An 18,484-nucleotide genomic window follows, 5' to 3' on the forward strand; every position below is an offset into this window, starting at 1 on the left:
AATTCATGAGGGGTATTTTTGTCATTTTGACAATTTTTACAGATTTTTACGAATTTTAACGTAACGTTTCTTTTAGTCCTTGTGTGATTATTTCTAAGTATCAAAGTCATATTTTCCTAGCGTAGTGAAGTCTTTAAATTATCGAACCATGTATCGAACCTATGCGTACGTGCTTGCTAAATCAAGCGTAAGATGTAGTGATCCTAATCGTGCGTAAATTTCTATGTCAAGTCGTGACGAGTAGGGAGATGAAAAAAAAAATAGAAAGAACCCAGAACAATACTCAAATTCTTTCGAGGTCTTTATGCTCATCATTAGGAATCCACAATAACCGGGTGACGAATTATCGAATTAGGCAGATGCAAAAATAGGGTCTCTACAATAGCATCAGCCATAAATACTTACTATATCTTTTCATTCTTATGCAAATATAATTGACAACATTAAAAAAGTAAACATGCTATTCCGTTTATAATTCAAAATAGAACAACATATACATATTATATAATGGTGGAGTAGTGAAATTAGAGAGTTGGGATTCATGACTGGATCGCTCCCGGTCGGGACATGATGTTACAATATTTTACTGGTTTTTAGTTCTTGATTTTGTGGTTAGTCACTGCGCTTACCACACTAGGTGATTATTTATGCAGCTCAGGTGGACCATTTGACGTGACCGTAAGCAATGGGTCTCTTTTCGATGTGATAGAACGTTCAACTACTTTAAATTATTAGTGATCACTAATTAATCATCTTCATCAGGCGTGCATGTAATTCTCAAAATATACAACTCCATTCATATACGACTAGTTTTATAATACAAGTTCACTACTAAAGATAGAAAGGAATGGACCCGGATCCCAGTTGTGACTCTACTCTCATACGCATCTCATACCACGTATTTAGAGCCCCGTCAAACGCTAACACAAAACCCCATGTCAGATCTCGAGGCACTACATGGTGCCTCAAAATTTCGGCATGGTCTCCTCTGTTTATGTTAGCATTCCAAGGCGTTCAACCTGCACCTAATAAATGACATACATAATCTTGTATATACACATACAAAATATAATACTAACGGAAGCCTATATACATCTAATAACATACGAAAATCAGAGTGCGGAAGAAGAAGTTTATATACACAATTATACAGAAATTCCTCACTCTAACAAAATTCCTAACACTCAAAATCAAAATCTATATTACTACCTAGACAACCTGACGCCGCTAGGTATAGTCCAGTGCTCACCATGAAAAGGACTCTAGTCATCTATCTGACCACCAGATGATCCTTACTTGTGCTTTATACCTACCTCGCTAAATTTTAAATCTGAAACTAAAAAAATGGAGAAGGAAATGGTGAGTATCAATGGTTACCCAGTAAGGAAGCAAACAATTTCTATCAATAACTTCTCCTAACATTAACGAATAAACATACAGAATCATGTTAAAATATGCAAAGTTTTACAAAAGAAACTACGATTAACTGGTACATATAGTTAGGGATGAACAACTAAAGATTTTTAAAACTCACATCACATCAATCAATAATACCCACTATAGCATTTTCTTTTTATACAAATCTAATTGACCAAATAGAAATATTAAACATGCATTTCATTTTATATATCAAAACATGGATCGCTTCCAGTCGGGACATGATGTTCATAATAAAGTATTAGTTCGTGATTTTGTGGCTGGTCGCTGTTTACCACACTTGCGGGACCATTTATCCGGCTCAGGCTGACCGTTTGACGTGACCGTAAGCAATAGGTCTCTTTTCGATGTGTTTGAACGTTCGACTACTATAGATTGTTAGTGATCACTGACTAATCATCTTCGTCTATACCTATCAGGCGTGCATGTGATTCCCAAATATACAAACCATTCGTGTACAATCACCTTTACATTACAAGTTCACTAGTAAAGATAGAGAGGAATAAACCTAGATTCCAATTGTGACTCCACTCTCATACGCATCTGAAAGCGCCCTCGATCCGCAGGGTGCACGGATCCGCTTTTGACCTTTGAGGTTTGGGAGTCGCCACCTAGTTATTACGGTCTAAGAACCGAACATCGACTCTAAACGGATAAAAATAACTAATCTACTTAAAAAATAACTGAGTTCGGGGATCAAATTACGGGGTTGGAAGGTGTTAGGCACCAACCCCGTCCGGCAAACACCGGTCTCTACTAATTCCCAAATAACTACATTGCTAAAAAATCTAAGTAATAATAAAAAAATAAGAAATTTATATACCTTTCTGAAGACATGGTCTTGTTCCCTCAGATCTGATAGAGTAACTCCTTGTACAGTACTCGTTGCTTTATTCTGTCTCTAGATCTGATTTCTTATCTCCGAGGTAAGGTATTTTTTTCTTAGATCTAAATTCTTCGGATTTTTTTATGGATTTCTAGTTGTTTTTGAAGGGCTTCTAGGTGTTTTCAAGCTAAAATTGAGGTATGGGTGTTAGGTAAGGAGTTAGGACTTCAAAATTAGGGTTTATGGGAGACTAGGGAAGCTTTTTGACCTACTTCTCTTAGGATTTATTCTTGGATACGAAAATAGGGTATGAGGCTCCTATTTATAAACTTTTTTGGGTAGAGTTAGTGTTTAATTAGGTTTCCTTTAGGATTTTAATTAGGGTTTTAACTTTAGTCTTATGAGATTGACTTAGTCTTATTAGGGTTTTAATTAGGATTTTGACTTTAGTTTTATGAGATTGACTTGATTAAAGTTTTAATTAGGATTTTGACTTTAGTCTTATAAGATTGACTTGATTAGTTTAAATTAGGGTTTAATTAGGGTTTTGACTTAAGTCATATGAGATTGACTTGATTAGTTTAGATTAGGATTTTGACTTTTAGTCTCGTTTGATTGACTTTAAGATTTGGACTTTAGTCTTTCTTGATTGACTTTAGTTTTACTTGATTGACTAAGAATATATTTTTGGAGAACCCCCTCTTTATTATATCTTTAATTATTTGAGCCCCTAGATGGAGGGGTCTTTTAATAAATATTTGGGCAACCATCAACAATTTTGCCCGAGATCCTGATTAATCAATTTTTTGTTTAGATTTTTAAATTAATTTTATTAATGTTTCACTTTACATTATTTAATATTTTATTTACTAATTTCAGAAATTTTAAAATTATCGTTTTACCCTCAGAGAGGACTTTTTGCGTTTTAAGTCGATTTTTGATGTTTTAAGATGTTTTGGAATCAATTTTTCATAAAGAATTCAATGGGAATATTAGTTTGTGTCTTTTATGAATTTTTTTGTGCGAAATGATCTTGAACTTTATGAGGGGCATTTTCGTAATTTTGTCAAATTTTGTGAAAATTGATAAAATGATTTATTTGATTTCGATTTGTTGTTTTATGTGTTTGAAAGGGTTTTCCTAAGTGTAATGTAGGCTCTAGGGATGTTTTGAAGTTAGGAGTATTTTTAGTAATTTGGTCATTTTTTGTGATTTTTATCCTAAAGTTTCTTTTTGTCTGCAAGAAAATGATTTCTATATTTTTGGGGTTATATTTTCCTAACATAACGTGATTTCTATAGTTTTGTCAGTTCGAGATACCTCATCCAGATTTCTAAAACATATCTGGTAACAAAATAAAGTATTGGAATAATCATCCATCATTGGGAACCGTTGCAATCGGGTTGACGAGTTGATTAATCAGGCGAGTGCAAAAATGGGGTATCTACAACATACCATACCACATATGAGCTTAGTGGTCTCTACCGTACATCCCAGGAATGGGGTGTTTATACCACTCTGGATAATATGACACACTATCCCTTTAGGCATTTATAGACTCTTTAACAGCTCACAAAATAGCTACATATATGTATATATATTATATATTATTTTCATTTGAAAATAAAAGAGAAATTAATAATACATGATTGAGAGTAGATATCTAGTTTCCTACCATGCAACTGTGCCCACCCGGCCTAAAATAAATAACAGAACTTGGAGCCTCTGCGCCAACAAAATTTAAATAAACATGCAACCAATCATTATCCTTGGATATTCCTTCACCAACCTACATACAACATTACAATGTAAAATACAGACATCACCCCTCGGGTTGATTCTTACATTTTACCGTTTTATCTCCTTTTTCCTTTTTTTTTCTAATTTTTGTAGTTTTCAATCTTTCGAACAAAATATCCACTTTCTAATATTCATCAACTCAATATGAATTCATTGAATATTAAATTATTTTTTTCGACTATGAAATTCATTTTAATCAATAACCTTGAAAATTTGCAAAACTTAGATCAAAACGGGGTCCGAGCGGTGCATAAGACTCAACTAACGGAAGTAACCCAATGAAATGTTCTACCTACATATAATTTATTATAAAGTATAATTAAACACATCAAATATGCAGGTTCTAGTGTGAATTTGAAACAACGAAAAGAATTCTATATTTTGAAAATATATAATAAATTTTCGAAAAAATCTTAAATGCAATTTTAATAAATCTACGATTACTGATAGAAATTGAGAGTCCTTTCTATCTTTATGCGAAAGAATTGAAGTGTGTGCGTAGAAATTGAGATGGTAAGTATAAAAATCAAGGTAGATCAGACTTCGAGACGGTTGATTTTTGAATTTGACTCTATAGTTTCGAAGATCTTGAAGCCGTCGTTCTTGCTCCCTTCTGCGACGGATGACGATTTGATCCCGAAACAGGAAAAATCCGATGTTGAAGTTGTGAAACTTTCGTATATATATATGACCGATTTTTTATGATATGAGATGAAAGAGAAGATAAAATGAAAAGAAGTTGGGTGGGTTTTGTAAATGTCGAGCCTGCAGACTTTTTTCCCTTCTATGTCAGAGGTCAAAGACAGATCGTTCGTAGTGAATCTGAGTTTAAAAGTCGAGGGAAAAACCAAATTTAAAAAAAAATGTTGGTTGATTTTTGGATGGTTTTAAATGACGATGAATAGTTAAAAAAATTTAAAAATTTATTTATATAAATGTTTGGGATGAAATCGAAATTTTACTTATTGTTTCGTTTGACGATAACTTGACCATCCGGACTCTAAAAGTAACAAATGAATACTCTATTTTATCTAATTTTTCATTTTAGATCTAATGGTGTGGTCAATTTCTACAAATTCTATATTTAACTAAAATTTACATTTTTGACCCAATGTGACCCTAAAATTGACGTCATTTTCATTTTTGATAATAATTTGACTTTCTGTACTCCAAAATGATAAATAAATAGTCCATTTTCTATAATTTTTTATTACGAACTCAATGGTATGATTGAATCTTAATAGTTCTTACTTTAGGAAAAACTCATTATCTTAGCCTAGTTCGACTCGATAATCGAGGATTTTTACAACTTTTATGTGTGGACTCGCATTTGAGCGTGCTTACAGGTTAAAATATATTTTTCGATCATTTTAAATCTAATGGTGAAACTGAATGATATGAAATACTATCTTTTCAAGTATTTACAAGCTCTTTAACAGCTCACAAAGTAGCTATATATATATATATATATCATTTTTCTTTAAAAGAAACGAGAAATTAACAATACAAGGTTGAGAATTGATATCCAGTTCCTATCATGCAATAGTGGCCTACTAGCTTAAAGTAAATAAATGAACGAAAACATAACTCAATGCCTTGCGCTAATAAAATTTAATTAAACATGCAATCGTAATGATTATCACTGGATATCCATTCACCAACCTACACACAATACATTAATGTAAAATGCACACATCACCCATCGTGTGTGATTTTGTCATTTTACCGTTTCATCCATTTTTTCATTTTTCAGTGTTTTCACTTCTCAACTTTTCAAATCAAAATTTTATTTTTCTAACTTTCAATTTCACTTTAATTATTTAATCGAAAAACTATCAAATTTTAGTTAAAACGAGATCCCAATAAGTGCGGGAAGTCCAACTACCAAAATTGGAAAAGTTGGTGAAAATTTGGCCAAGTGTCGAAAAATCAAATTTTCAAAGTTCTTGAAATTGAAAATAGGCTTTTGGAAATGAAAGCTATAAAATCCAAAGTTTTTTATTTGTATCTCGAGGAAAAATAAATTATGGAATTTTGAGAAAATCTTGAAAGTAGGACTTAAGGGCAAAACTTTAGGATGTATTTGATCATATTTAATGGAATTTAACTTTACCATTGGATTCAAAATAATCGAAAAACATACTTTAGCCTATAAGCACGCTCAAATGAGAGTCCTTATAGAAAAATTGCAAAATTCTTAATTACCGAGTCAGATTAGGCTAAAATTATGACTTTTTGTTAGAGTAAGAATTTTTAAAATTTAATCATACCATTAGATTCGTAACGAGAAATTATAAAAAATGGACTATTTATTTGTTATTTTTGGAGTATAGAAAGTCGAATTATTGTCAAAAACGAAAACGACGTCAATTTTAGGGTTCCATTAGGCTAAAAATGTAAATTTTTGTTAGAAATAGAAATTGTAGAAATTAATTATACCATTAGATCTGGAATGAAATATTAGACAAAATAGAATATGTATTCGTTACTTTTAGAGCCCGAACGGTCAAGTTATTATCGAAAGAAATAATAGACAAAATACCGAAATTGTCCCAAAATTTTATATAAATAAATTTTAAAAAAATTTTACTATTCATCTTCCAAAAAGTCCAAAAACCAGCCAACATTTAAAAAATAATTTGATTTTTTCCTCGACTTTCTAACTCAGATTAGCCACGAATGGTCCGTTGTTGACTTCCGCCGTAGAAGGGAAAAAGGTCCGTAGCCTCGACATCTTCAAAAATCACCAAAGATCTCTTTGTTTCATGTTCTCTTTCGCTTCATATTATCAAAAATCGATCGTATACAAATGCAGGGGTTTTGAAACTTCGACCTTAGATTTCATCAGTTTATAGGCCAAATCGTTCTTCTTCGGAGAAGGGAAAAAGGACGACAGTGAAAGCGCCCTCGATTCGCGGGGTGCGCGGATCCGCTTTTGACCCTTGAGGTTTGGGAGTCGCCACCTAGTTATTGTGGTCTAGGAACCAAACTGACTCTAAAATGGATAAAAACTACTCTACTACAGAAAATCTGAATCCGGGGATCATGTTACGGGGTTGGAAGGTGTTACGCACCAACCCCGCCCGGCCATTGCCGGTCTCTACTTATCCCAAATAAATCTACATCGCTAATGACAAACCTAGATTAAAAAATAATAAAAAAGCTTACCTTCAATCTGCAAAAGTGTTATTCCCTCAGATCTGGTGAAAACGAGTCCTTGTACCATTTTTCTTACTTCGTTCTATCTCCAGATCTGATTTCTGATCTCCGAGGTAAAGTATCTCCTTCTTGGATCTGGGTGCTTCGAATTTGTTGTGGATTTTTGGGATGTTTCTGAGAGGTTTTTTAGGTGTTTTTTAGGCTAAAATCGGAGTAGGGGTGTTAGGGAAGGAATTGGGATCCCAAAATTAGGGTTTTGGAGAGGCTGTGGAGGCTTCTTCACCTACGAAAATAGGGTTTTCTCTTTGATACGAAAATAGGGTGTGGAGGCTCCTATTTATAAAGTTTTTAGAAGCATTAGGATTTCTTTTAGGGTTTCAATTAGGGTTTTGACTTAGTCTTTAGGATTTTAGGGTTTTGACTTTAGTCTTATGAGATTGACTTGATTAGTTTAGATTAGGGTTTTGATTTAGGGTTTTGACCTTAGTCTTATGAGATTGACTTGATTAGTTTAGATTAGGGTTTTGATTTAGGGTTTTGACCTTAGTCTTATGAGATTGACTTAATACTTGACTCTAATCTTACTTAATTGACTTTATTTTGACTTTAGCCTTATTTGATTGACTTTAATATCTTGACTTTAGTCTTGCTTGATTGACTTTAAATTTTTGGAGAACCCCCCTCTATTATATCTTTGATTCTTTGGACCCCCAAATGGAGGGGTCCTTAAAGAAATATCTTGCGAACCATCAACAATTTTTCTTGAAAGCCTGATTGATTAATTTTTTGGTTTAAATTTTATAATTAATTTTATTAATGTTTCACTTTATATTATTTAATGATTTATTATTAATTTCAAAATTTTTAATTATTAAAATTGTGAAATTACCCTTTTGCCCTCAGAGAGGATTTTTTATGTTTTAAGTCATTTTTCAATGTTCCAGGATGTTTTGGAATCAGTTTCTCGTAAGGAATACAATGAAAAAGTTGATTTTTATCATTTATGAAATTTTTTGTGTGAAATGATCGTGAATTTTATGAGGGGTATTTTCGTAATTTTGTCAAATTTTGTGAAAATTGGTGAAATGATTTATTTGGTTTCGATTTGTTGTTTTATGTGTTTGAATGGGTTTTCCTAAGCGTAATGTAGGCTCTAGGGTTGTTTTGATGTTAGGGGTAATTTGGTCATTTTTAGTGATTTTTATCGTGAAGCTTCTTTTTGGTTTGCAAGATGATGATTTCTATGTTTCTGGGGTCGTATTTACCTAGCGTAGCGTGGTTTCTAAGTTTTGTCAGTTCGAGATACCTCATCCGGATTTCTGAAACATATCTGGTAACAAAATGAAGCATTGGAATAAACATCCATCATTGGGAACCTTTGCGATCGGGTTGACAAGTTGATTAATCAGGAGAGTGCAAAAATGGGTTGTCTACAGACAGTATCGAGATCTTCGAAACTACTGGGTCAAATTCAATAATCAGCCGTCTCGAAGTCCGATTCATCTCAATTTTCATGCCAATCATCTTGATTTCTGCACCAATCATCTCGATTTTCGTACACGTGCTTCAATTCTTTTGCACAGAGATGGTAATGAACTCTCAATTTCTATTAGTAATCGTAAATTTTGAAAAATTGCATTTAGGATGTTATTAAAAATTTGTTACACGTTTCCAAAAATATAGAATTCAATTGGCTATTTCAAATTCACACCAGAACTTGCATGTTTGATATGTTTAATTATATTTTATAGTAAATTATTCTTGGGTAGGATATTTCACCGAGTTATTTCCATCTGTTGGGTCATGTGCAACCCTCGGACCCTGTTTTGATATAAGTTTTGTACTTTTTCAATGTTATTGATAAAAATGAATTTTATAGTTGGAAAAATGATGTAATATTCAATGAACGCCTATTGAGTTGATGAATATCAGAAAGTAGATATTTTGTTTGGGAGATTGAAAACTATAAAAATTAGAAAAAAGAAAAAAAATGGATGAAACGGTAAAATGTCAAAATCACACCCGAGGGGTGATGTCTGCATTGTACATCTAAAACAATAGGAAGTCACATCCTGTGCACGTGCCAAACTGGGCTAGTGATCAGTTGGGATAGTGGTGTGGTAGCAATGCTACATATGGGAGGCTCCATTAGCTGACACGTGGCTACGGGTAGGAAATACGACTAATGAGTGATGTCTGCATAATGTATTGCGTGTTGTGTGTAGGTTAGTGAAAGGATATCCAGGGATAATGATTGGTTGCATGTTTATTTACTTTTTGTTAGCGCAAGGCATTATTTACTTTTCCGTTCCGTTATATATTTTAGGCCAGGTGGACACAGTTGCATGGTAGGAAACTGGATATACATTCTTAACTTTGTATTGTTAATTTCTCTTATATTCAAATGAAAATAATATATATATTTGTGAGCTGTTAAAGAGTCTGTGAATGCCTAAAGAGATAGTGCGTCATATCATCCGGAGTGATGTACTATCCTGGAATGTACGATAGGGACCACCAAGCTTATATGTGGTATGAGACGCGTATAAAAGTGGAGTCACAATCGAAATTCGAATTTATTCCTCTCTATCTTTATTAATGAACTTATAATGTAAAGGTCGTATATGAATGGTTTGTATATTTGAGAATCATATGAATGCCTGATAGGCATAGACGAAGATGATTAGTTAGTGATCACTAACAATCTATAGTAGTCGAACGTTCTGACACATCAAAAAGAGACCCATTCCTTATTCTCACGTCAAATTACCAGCCTGAACCGGATAAATGGTCAACCAAGTGTGGTAAGTGCAGCGATCGGCCACAAAATCAGGTACTAAAAGCCAGTAAGGAATTGTAATATCATGTCCCGACTGGGAGTGATCCAGTCGTGAATCCTAACTCTCTAATTCCACTACTCCACCATTGTGTATTATGTATTTGTTGCCTTATTTTGACATAAAATGAAATACATGTTTAATATTTTCATTTGGTCAATTAGATTTGTATAAAAGGAAAATGTTATAGTGAGTACTGTTGATGAATGTAATGTGAGTTTTAAAATATTTAGTTGCTCATCCTTGGCTATATGTACCAGTTAATCGTAGTTTTTTTTGTAAAACTTTGCATATGTTAAAATGATTTAGTATGATTATTTGTTAATGTTAAGAGAGGTTATTGATAGAAATTGTTTGTTTTCCTACTAGGTAACCATTGTTACTCACCCTTTCCTTCTCTATTTTTTTAGTTTCAGATTCAGAGCGTGATGAGGCAGGTATAGAACACAAGTAAGGATCATCTGGTGCGTCAGATAGATAACCAGAGTCCATCACCTAGTGAGTATTGGGGTTATACTCGATTTTTCCAAGAATATTATAGATTTGTGCTGAGCATTAGGACTGTTGTTAGAGTGAGGAATTTTTGTATAATCCCGTATAGAAATTTCTTCTTCCGCAATCTGGTATATCGTACATTATTAGATGTATATAGGCTTCTGCTAGTATTATATTTTGTATGTATATATGGAAGATAATGTATGTGGTTTATCAGGTGCAAGTTGATCGTCTTGGAATGCTAACATAAACAAAGGAGACCATGCCGAAATTTTGAGGCGTCACCTTATGCCTCGAGATCTGGCATAGGGCTTTGTGTTAGTGTTTGGTGGGACGCAACAAAAGCCTTAAACATGAGATTCAACATCATGTAATTTTTATAGCTTGATTCAAGATAACGCGAAAGATATTAACTTTTGAAAATTTGATGAAAACGTCGAAATTTACATTTTGTTCGAAATTTATGTTTTGTTCTTGAAACCAAAATTTAAATTTTGATCCTTTGAGATTTGGATATTGAAACCATTCCCATTATTCTGAAATGGGGGGTAAAAATTTAATTTCATTAAAGAACTTAAAATAGACATTTACTTAAATATTTTTAATGAAATGAAGGGTGGGAAAACACTTATAAGCCATAAGGATAGCAACTAAAAAGCTAGAATCCAATTTTGGCCAAAAAAATTTCACGTTGGTGCCATTAGCAAGCTCCAACTTGCTTAAAATTTTTATTTTTCGATCAGTTTTTTAGGTTTTCCTTCCGTTCTTCGAATCCCTCGACCTACCTATGAAATTAATGTTAAAATTTGATAAAAACACATCAAATCTCTAATTCTAAACATTAATTGAAAATCAAACAAAGAATTTCTATGATTTACAAATACGACATATATTTGATAAAAATTCCTAAATGTATATTTTGAAAACTATGATTACCACTAGGAAGTGAGAATCCCCTACATGATTTGTGATTATCGAAGATGAAGAGGTAGCTCAGAAATTACAGATTGACGGCGAAGAACACAAGATGGGATCGATTTGGGTGCAAAGCAAACAGGATTTTGAAAACTTTCGATGACGGTACTTTCCTTTTCTTCTACAATAGAAGATGAGTCTTCTTCTAATGATATGAAGCTCTGAGTTGGTGGTACCAACCACACTTGCTGATTTTGATGGGATATGGAAAGAAAAAAAGGAAATTGAAGATCCAAGGTGATGAGAATGTGGAGTTCGTTGATGCCGACGACTTTTGCTTCTTTATCGACGATCAACTCAGATTCGTTTGTGATAGAACTTGAAGAGAATAGATCAAAACCTTGGGTTGAGAATGGGCTGGGGTTTGGTTCTTTGGAGACGAAGAGAAATAAATAAAAGAAAGCTAACTTTCTTTTAAATACAAAGGGCTAAGGGCATCTTTGTAATTTTTTTTCATTGTTTATAGTTTTTGCTATAACTTGACTATTCAAACTCGAAAAATAACAATTGAGTATTCCATATTGAATATTTTTTTGTTGCAAACCTAATGGTATGGTCGAATTTTCTTGATTCTCATTTTAACGAAAATTTCTTCTTTTAGGTCCTACTCAATACACAATTCGAGGATTTTATAACTTTTTTATTCGAACTTGAATTCGAGCTTGCTTCAGGCTAAAGTATATATTTCAACCTTTTTGAATCCAATGGTGAAGTCGATTTTCTTTAAATATGAACATAACAAGATCCGAGTATTTTACCATAAGTTTTTCTTTTAGAATTTTCTCAAAATTTTACTATTAGATTTCCTCGAGATATGAATTACAGAATTAGATATTCTACGTGAAATAGAATTCCTTTCTCAATTAAAATTTTAACCTCGTTGACCTTGTCCATGAATCAAAAGTTATATCTAAAATGGTGAAACATGAGAGACTTGGAAACTCTGACTTGTTATGTGTTTTTGTCCAATTCAAAATTCGAATTAGTTTTACTTCGTAAAATACAAATTTGTTCTCCTCTGAATAAATTTTCTAACCCTCTAATCTCACCTTATTCAATAAGTGAGTTAAAAGTTATGGGCAAAATTATATACGTGACATATACAAAATTTGATTCTACCAATCTAGAACCATCGAATCTTTTAGACCATTTTTTTATATTGACTTGTATTTGACTTTTGACTTCGATAGGTTTCCCACTATTTGATTTTTCAATTCCTATTTTTTTTACTTGCAAGAAATGTATTTAAAATTAAACCCTCGAAATTCATGAAAATACATGCAGTTTATTGAGCAAAATGTAATTTATGATGATTTGACTATTAGGCATGATTTTATGAAGAAATCGTAGCTTTAGGTTAGAAAATATGGTTAAGTACTCTATAAAACAATGGAAAAATACACACTTTTAGGCACTTAACAATGACATTGCTAAAGTATCTATTTTTTAGTCAGATTCTAGACTCCACTGATAAGACTAGCCATGACCTCATAGATGTTTGGCCTTCTAGTTCCTAATTCCTCTTTATCGTACTCTCTACCAGCATTCCTCTAACTTTAAGCACTTTTAGCTAATTCGACTAAAAATAATAGGCCTAATTAGGGGTTTAATATAGGAATTTTTCCTTTTGCATTGACTTGATTAAGGTTTCTATGTTGTTGACAAACCCTTATAAAATGAGTGTACCAGCTGCATTTTGTAAAGCCCATGGTATGGGTACTTAACCTATAAGTCTTAGAATCTTTACCAAGTTTAGCAAATTCCTTATCGGATTTTTCCTTAAAAAGTCTAATGACTTGCCTAGTTTTCTATGTTTTGGCCATAAGATAATATTTTTCCATGAACCTATTTTTGAGAACTCATCCCATGTATAGATGGAATATGGAGTGAGTGAGTTGAACCATGCAGTTGTAGGATCCTCTAATGTTAGTTAAAATAAATGCAAGTTCCCACTCACGTCATCTAAGTTCTTTTTCTTAAATATACTACAAATTATCAAGAACTTGTTGAAATGTGTGTAGGGTTGTACATTTTCTAACCCTTGAAATTTGGGCAGTATATTGATGGTAGATGGGCTTATCTCGAAAATATTTACCTAAATTTGATGCAAAACTATACAAGAGGGAAGATGAGTAGATATGGAAGATAATAGCTCGCACATAGTCATTTCTTTTGCTAGTGGGTTGTTTGCTCTATCAATGAGATCTCCTTGGTTGTTCTCCATATTTGGCTTGGAGAATGGAGTACCTCAAGTTCTACAAATGTATGAAAATGTTCTATCGATCTTGGGATCTAACGATAATATATCATCTCCTAGACTTCGTATATCGAGCATACACCAATGCACATAAAGATAGCAACACAAAAACTTAGTTGGCTTGTTATGGGTACCTAGAGACCTAGACAACTCTTAACTGTTTAGAAACAATGAATCAAGCCTTCCAACTTTGTTATCTGAAATCAAAATTGGCTAGTTGGATCCCTAGATAAAAGGTGGCGTGTAATATGTAGCAAAGGCACTCTTAAATCACCTCTAATTTAAAATAGACATAGCATATCTCCCTCATACAACGGGGTACAATAAGGCAGTATCATTCTTAAGCACCAAGCACCAATTAAGGTCAAGAACCACAATTGGGACAGCTCGAAATGGGTCATCCCATTGAGCTTGAAGGCCCTATGGCTTAGTATACAAAATTTTTAATTCTAGTTACTGAGTTCATTGGGGGATTCAATTTAACCTAAAGGGTAAGGAGTCAGTGATAAAATTTGATCCTTATCTTATTCAGCGTCCTCTCCAGTACGGGTGCCCTTCTACTAAATTGTGCAATCAGTGTGAAAATTTTAACAACATAAGACAAGTAGAAACCTACATGTAATAGATTTGTGGGTGTTAAGAGAACTTACCTTCCGTTTTAGACGGCGAATGACCCAGCTAAGTTCACTCGAGTCACCAATACCAGTTTCAGTGTACGAACCTGAACAGCCAAGACAGTTACGTCCCACTATCCTCCTTCTTTAGATCTATTATAATCTGAGCCTTCCCAGATAAAGTTAACAATCAAGGTTCATAATTTTCCTTACAAAATTCTAAAAAACTCAATTAGATCCTAATTAAGCCTAACTAAAAAGTTTCTTCTCGAATTCGTGTTCCGTCTCTAAAATTGCCTCGACATTTTTCTACTAAATAATAAAAAGTATCTAATGGATAATTGGGAGAGTTTTGAAAAAAAGGAGTCACCACCTATTTAGATCTAGGAACCATAGATAACTCCAAAATAGATTTTGATAGGTCTACGGGCAAGAGGAGTGACAAGTAGTAGAGTTACAAATTTCGGAAGAGGTTATGCACCGAATTCGCCCTATCGAGGTGATCAGTTTCTACTACGATCCAAGAAATTCCTAAGGTTAACGGGTGAAGACTAGAGTTATGCTAGGGTCCAATCATCATTATTTTTTGCCAAGTTAGCAAATCAAATTCCATGACTATGATTTCCTCATAAAGGTTTTTTCACTCGAATTTCTATAATTTCATACAATGAAGTGATTGAAGAAGCCTTAATCTTCATAATCAATTTTTCCAAGCTTACATGTCACAAAGGAATAATGGGTATCCCTTACTCCTCAAAATTGAGTGAATCAATTAATCAATTTCATAGAGAAAACAAAGTTCAATTCATTTACTGACTCATGAAAAATCTGAATTTTAAATTGATCAATGATCCCATGAAAAACCTAAATTTCTAATTGATCATCAACCCCATAAAAAATCTGAATTTTTATTCAATCCCACCAATGAAAAGTCTAAATTTAAAATCAATCCTTGCCAATGAAAAATTAAAAATTTTAAATGGATCATCAACCTGTGAAAAATTCGAATTTTTAAATCGATCACTAACCCATGAAAAATATGAATTTTAATGGGTTCACCCCATGAAAAATCTGAATTTGAAATCAATCATCAACTCAAAAAAAAAAGTTGAATTTTATATCGATCACTTTCCCATGAAAAATCTGAATTTTAATGGGTTTATTAACCCAAAATCCTAATGAACCTACTCGATTCACAATGAAGCCATTTCTTTACACATGTCATGTAACTCTCAAGCATCGAATCGATTCAATTATTGGCAAATTGTTAAATGAAGTATAATCATATTTTAAAGAAATCGACCGAATATTGGATTCAACAAATTCATGAAATCATGATCATGAATGCCCGAAAAATCACACAAAAAAATGATCAATATAAAAAAGAAATTGAGTTTGATTTACTTTCTCACCTTATTTTGAACAAGAATTGTTATTTCTGTGATGTAAGATTAGAGGAAATAAATAGAAAATGAGGTGAAATAAAGTAACAAAATAAATTATAAATACCATAAAAATACTATCTTAATGTTGAAATGAACGATGCTTGTATTAGACACAATAGCCTTAAGACAGATTTCACCCCTGTGATGTGCTAGCAGTATTTGGACGTCTGTCTCTCAGGATACAATGCTCCACACATATACAGGGCATTACTCCTAGTGTACACATACAATTGAACTTATATTGTGAATTATACTCTCAAGGACACATGAAAAAAAATCTCTTGAAAACATAAGGGTACTATGCATATAGAACTCAAAAATTGAATGAATGCAAAAGAGGAAACCAATAAGAATTTATAAAATTAGAAGTGTCTCTTTGAACAGTCACCAAGATTGTTGAAAGTGTACTTGGGTTGTGAATTTTTGAACAAACATACATGTCTATAGAGTTGAGACACCATTTGTGTCTTTAAGAACAGTCATGAGTTGACTCTACTTGAGCCTCTTAAAATAGTTACGAGTTGCAATTCAATGATTTTAACTTGGTTCGACAAAGTTTTAGTAAAAATGGGTCTTTTACGTGCACCTACGTAAGGTTTAAATCCAAAGACTTGCACCCCTTCTATGCGCACACACGCACTAAGATTTTTCGAACCAATGGGTTCATATCCCTTTTAGAACCCATGGGCCCTCATGTGTGCATAGGCTTAACCCATATTTTTCTCACATTTACTACACTATGTGAGAGTTTTTATATAAGAGTTACACTTTTTAGTTATTTCTATCCGATGTGAAACTAATATTTTACACAACTTACAAACGAATCACTTAACTTTTACTTCCATTTCCTTTCAAATATTAGGATAAATCCCACATTAATCCAACAATCTTCCACATGAATAGAAAAAGTCAAAACTAGATTAAGAATACAATAAAATATTCTAAAAAATACAGAAAATACAATAGAAAAAATATTGTACAAAGAGAAGTAGCTTGTGACTTTGAACTTTCCTTAATGAGAGTCTATTAGATTTACTTGATTAAGTAGTAAACATAAGTTTGGAATTATTCAGTCTTTCATGTAAATCAAGACAATAGACTTCACACATTTCTTTTCTAATCGTAGTAAGTTCTTACAGTTGTATTCATTTTGGTCCTAAATAATCCTGGATTCATGAGTGCTCTAGAGAATCAAACTTTTTAAGATTTTTATAGAACTGATCTAGTTATACACTCACATAAGTAATATCATATTAAGAGTACCATGTTATGTCATATAAATCTCTTTATTTAATTCATCATTTAAAAATATTATTTTCACATTCATTTAATATATTTAAAGTTTAGATAAGGCAACAATCACTATTAACATCCTAATGGATGTTATACTTGTAACAAGTGAATATATATCAAAATAATCCAAGTCTTTTTTTTATTTGAATCATTTAGCAATAATTCTTGCCTTGTATTTATCTAAGGAACTACCAAGTTTTATTTTTCTCTTAAAGATCCATTTGTTATCTATTGGTTTGCTTCCTAGTGGAAGACTTACTAGTTCCCATGTATGATTTTGCATAATAGATTCTATTTCACAATTCACAACCTCTTTTCAATGGTGCTTCAAGTATGGATATGGCCTTTTTATAACTATGGAGTTCATTTTCTAACAAATAAGTTAGAATATCTGGACCAAATGACGTAGAAATCCTTGCTCTCTTATTGTGTCTTGATTCATTATCATGATCATTATTTGATGTAGTATCACGTATTATTTTATTAGAATATACATCATCTACAAGTTTGCAAAGAAACTTATTTAAAAAAATATTGCATCTCACGATTCAATGATTGTATTTTGATGTACATCAATCACATCTGATTTATGCACAAGAAAACGATATGCACTATTATTATTGACATAGTCAATACGTACATAGTCAATAGTTTTAGGTCCTAACTTGATTATTTTAAGAATCGGGATCGCTACTTCTGCCAAGTACCCTCACACTTTCAAGAATTTATACGAAGACATTTTACCTTTCTATAATTCATAAGGTGTCTTATTAGTTTTTTTATGGGATATCTTGTTACAAATGTAATTTGTGAAAAGCAAACTTTTTTCCCACAAGTTCTGTGGTAAATCAAAATTAATTAGCATTGCTTTCAACATTTTTTTAATGTTTGACTTTTCCCTTTCAACAACTCCATTTTGTTGAGGCATGTATGATGTTGTTGTTTGATGAATAATTTCATGTTGTGCCCATAACTCATCTAAAGGTAATGAATCATATTCACCACCTTGATCATTTCTTAGGACCTTAATCTTTTTATTGAGTTGATTCTCAATCTCATTTTTTATAAATAATGAACATGTCCAAAGCTTTATCCTTACTTCTAAGTAAGTACATAACTGTATATTGTGTAATCTTCAATAAAAGTAATGAAATACTTTTTACCTTTTCTACATTAAACATATTTCATATCACAAATATCATTGTGTATCAAATGTAAAGGTTTAAAATTTCTTTCAATAGATTTGAAAGGTTATTTTGAAAACTTATATTCCACATAAATTTTGCATTTACGATAAATAGGATAAAAAAAAATTAGGCAACAATCATAAATTAGTCAATCTTCTT

The sequence above is a fragment of the Akebia trifoliata genome, chromosome 10 (genome assembly GCF_017979445.1).
Source record: "Akebia trifoliata isolate Shusen 1 chromosome 10, ASM1797944v1, whole genome shotgun sequence".
NCBI lineage: Eukaryota > Viridiplantae > Streptophyta > Magnoliopsida > Ranunculales > Lardizabalaceae > Akebia > Akebia trifoliata.